The 4513-nt window shown below is 39.5% G+C and overlaps 1 pseudogene; it reads left to right on the forward strand.

The window, feature by feature from the left end:
- The first annotated feature begins 1624 nt into the window (after positions 1–1624).
- LOC102846136 lies at positions 1625–3172 on the forward strand (annotated as a pseudogene).
- The last annotated feature ends 1341 nt before the right edge of the window (positions 3173–4513 follow it).

Consider the following 4513-nt stretch of genomic DNA (forward strand, 5'->3'; position numbering starts at 1 on the left):
TGGGACCAGCAACCTGTGGGGAGAGAGCAGGACAGCTGGAATATGAGTGAGGTACAGTGTGAGGAGCAATGCTGTTTACTGCACCATAAGGGTCACCTTAAGCTGAAGCAGGAGGGAGTGAGACAGCTGGAGCTTGAGTGAGGCAGCAGACTCAGTTCTCTACGGGAAAACAAAGGCTTCCTGGTTTTCCATTCAGGTCCCTGCAAACGCAGCCCACCCCACATGCATCTGCACACATGCCTGCCCTGCATGCAGGCCCACACAGTGTGTGTCTCTGCTTGTGTTAGGCCTGTATGTCTCTCCGCCTTACATCTCCTCACATCATGTCAATTAACTGCCTTTAGTCTGAAGAGCCTTGGACTGGCCTAGCTGCAACAGTTGTCTGACAGAAAAAACTGCTTTCACAGGCCTTTTCTCTCCCAAACGGAAACAAATCTTTCCTTGGGTCAGAAGTTCAGAGAGAAACACATGCAGAGTAGCTGCCCAACCCTCTTCTGGAGCAGTGATTTCAGATCAAGAGTGAATAACTTTACCACAGTAATGTGATGTAAGAAATTTATCTCACACCCTATATAAACAAGATGTCACCCCCCAAAAGTGACATAGTATCAATGGATCTCCCGAAGCCAGAAAGTCTGATGGAACTTTCTGACACGGAATTTAAAAGAACAATATTCAAGGAATATTTTCAATGGGTGAAATATAAGAATTACAGGACACTGCAAACAAAAACCAGGAGGAGCTTAAAAAAAAAAACAATGCAGATTTAAAAAAAAACAAAACAAGGCATTAAAGGCTCTGGAAAAACAAGAAACCACAATCCAAAATATGAGGTCCAATGTTTCAGATGCTGTCAACATGATGGAGGGAAACATGAACAGAGTTGAAGAGATGGAACATAGAACCAGTGAAACAGAAGATAACATTTCCACCACTGATTTGCTAGAACAAAAAAGCAGAATCAAAAAGGAAAAAGAAGGAAAACCTAAGAATATTGTGGGACACCATCAAAAGAAATAACATGCACATCATCAGAATCCCACAACAGAAAGAATCAAGTAAAGACACCAAAATAGTTGTGGAAGAACTACTAGAGGAAAACTTCCCAGGCATAACAAAGAATGAGAGAATATATATTCAAAAAGTTGAGTGAACAACATATATAATAGACCCCAAAAGAAAAACACCAAGGTATGTCATAGTTAAATTTGCCAGAACCAAAGATAAGGAGAGAATTCTGAAAGCAGCAAGGGAGAAACAAAGAGTAACCTATAAGGGAGAGCAGATAAGATTACATGCCAATTTCGCAACAGAAAAAATGCCAGAAAGAAGACAGTGGAATGACATATCGAACACTCAAAGAGCACAACTGTCAACCAAGAATATTGTTTCCCAGCCGCCATAGAGGTAGCCCAGCACTGCAGTTGTACTGGGGTTGGGGTGGTGGGCAGGGAAGGGAAACAAAGGCTGCTGCTGAGGCAGGTGAGAGGAGGAAGGAAGTGCGGCAGGCTTAGCTCAGTTGGTGGCCTGGTTCCTGGGAGTGTCAGTGCTGCTAAGGGGTTGGGGTGGATTCCCGATTCCACAGGCGCAGGCCCGGGCAGGGGGAGGAATCACCAGCCCAGTCATGGCAGACAATGAGAAACTGGACAACCAGCAGCTCAAGAATTTCAAGAACAAAGGCTGAGACTTGGAGACTATGAGAAGACAACAAAACGAAATTGTAGTTGAATTACAGAAGAATAAAAGAGATGAACATCTCTTAAAATGAAGGAATTTGCCACATGAAGATATCTGTGAAAACTGATATAAATGGCTATTATAGAGTGCAAAATACCTCTCTAGAAGCTATTGTTCAAAATGCTTCATGTGATAACCAAGGAATTCAATTAAGCGCAGTTCAAGCTGCTAGGAAGCTTTTGTCCAGTGATCAAAATCCACCAATTGATTACCTAATAAAATCTGGAATATTGCCTATTTTAGTTCATTGTCTTGAAAGAGATGACAATCCTTCTTTACAGTTTGAAGCTGCCTGGGCTTTGACAAACATTACATTTGGAACCTCTGAACAAACTCAAGCAGTAGTTCAATCCAATGCTGTGCCACTTTTCCTGACGCTTCTCCACTCACCTCATCAGAATGTTTGTGAGCAAGCAGTGTGGGTTTTGGGAAATATTATAGGTGATGGATCCCAATGTAGATAGTATGTCTTAAGTCTTGGAGTTGTGAAACCTTTACTTTCCTTCATAAGCCCATCTATTCCTATAACGTTCCTATAACGTTCTTAAGAAAGGTTACTTGGGTTATGGTCAATTTATATCACCACAAAGACTCACCACCGCCAGTGGAGACCATTCAGGAGATTGTTCCAGCCCTTTGTGTTTTAATTCATCACACAGATGTAAATATATTGATAGATACTGTCTGGGCTTGCTTACCTTACTGATGCTGGCAATGAACAGATACAGATGGTAATAGACTCTGGAATGGTTCCTCTGCTCAGCCATCAGGAAGTTTTAAGTTCAGACTGCTGCACTTCCAGCTGAAGGCAGCATTGTTACTGGAACTGAAGAGTAAATACAAGCAGTTTTGAACTGTGATGCCTTTACACTTCCCAGCGTTTCTGACACACCCCAAAGAGAAAATTAATAAAGATGCAATGTGGTTCCTTTCTAACAACACTGCAGGGAATCAGCAGCAGATTCAAGCAGTAGTTGATACCAATCTCTTACCAATGATCATACACCTTTTAGATAAGGGAGATTTTTGCACTCAGAAAGAAGCTGTTTAGGCCATAAGGAACTTAACTATTAGTGGAAGGAAAGATCAAGTGGCTACCTTATCCTACAAAATGGTATCCCACCTTTTTGCAACTTGCTGACTGTAAAAGATATACAAGTTATGCAAGTTTTATTTGATGGACTAATATATTAAAAATGACAGAAGATGAGGCAGAAACCATAACCAATCTTATAGAGGAATGTGGAAGACTGGAGAAAATTTAACAACTTCAAAATCATGAAAATGAAGACATCTACAAATTGGCCTATGAGATCAGTTCTTCTCTTCAGATGATATTGATGAAGACCCTAGCCTTGTTCCAGAGGCAATACAAAATGGAACATTTGGTTTCAATTCATCTGCCAATGTACCAATGGAAGGGTTTCAGTTTTAGAAAGATGTTGTGGAAGTTAGGTCCATGTGTGTGTGTGTGTGTGTGTATGTGTGTGTGTAAAATGTTTGATCCATCAAGCTTGGCTCATGGGATCTGCTGCTGCATTAAATTGGGAAAGAAATGTGAAGATTTCGTTTGGAATCACAGAAAATACCAAATGAGGTCAAGATGGCAAGTGGATGTGAGTGAGAATGAGTGGCAAAATGTAACAAAAACTTTACATGAATGCTTATTTAGGTTGTTAAAAATAAAAAAGGACTAGAGACCACAGATCTTCAGTGCCTGAGAAGAAAAATTTACTTGCTCTGTTATCAAGAGGAGAGTGCAGTACTATCATCTTCAGCCTTGCAAGCATAAAGGAGAATAGGACGTCTGTATAAGTCAAAGGAAAAAAGAGCCTAGGCCTTGCTAGGAAGCACTGTGTGAATGGACTGTTGAGTGAATATCTGACTCAGGAATAGCCAGGTTCATCTTTCAAATATAGGGCTCTTCACTCCTGAAGCAGATGCCTAGACCTGGAGTAACTGTGTATGAGAGCATGGTTGTGGTGCTGTATGTGAATGCATGCAAGCTTGATTCGCCTTTAGAGGGCTGGTAACAAACCTAGTAAATCATCAAAGTGAGAGCCTAAGTGTTAATGTACACTGGACATGAAAAAACACCAGTTTAGCAGTATACATTGGTCTACTCTGCAACCTATGTATTCTATTCCTATTCCTTGCTCCCAACCTCTCCCCATTTTTAAATTTTTTTGTTTTAGCCTTTATTTACTTATTTACTTTGCCTAGTATGGCTTTTGGTTGCTTCTCAAGTCAGAAAATATCAGGAAGAGTTCCCTGTGCATTTGCACCAGATGTACATTTAATTCTATGAAAAGTTTTCCATATCATTAAAACAAATTTGTGTGGATTTTTGCATGGGGAAAAGAAAATCATAAATTTCCCTCAAAATAGACTCTTGTAGTAGACAAGTTGCCATAATAGTATAAAAGAGTAGAACATATTTTAAAAGCTATCCTTTTCATTTTCAGAGATAACACAAAGATTTTTGCATGAGGTAAATCTACAGCATAGTTCATTTTTAGATTTTGTTGTTACTAGTTACTTGTTTTCCATGAAAATGATATGGAAACATCTAAAATATAATTTGGTGTATGTGTACTGCTGAATAAAGACCAATAAAAAGGTTTAAGTAGATGTACAAATCAAATAATGGTTTAGACACCTTTAATAATATGCCTAATCTGTTCAATTATTTTAAAATCATTTTATCTTAGATGTAGGCAGCCATGAACAACCTATTTTGAGCCACTTTAAGAATACTTTGCATTATATTTTAGGA

This window comes from Elephantulus edwardii, unplaced genomic scaffold, assembly GCF_000299155.1.
Source record: "Elephantulus edwardii isolate Elephantulus edwardi_28Jun2011 unplaced genomic scaffold, EleEdw1.0 scaffold00111, whole genome shotgun sequence".
Classification (NCBI taxonomy): Eukaryota; Metazoa; Chordata; class Mammalia; order Macroscelidea; family Macroscelididae; genus Elephantulus; species Elephantulus edwardii.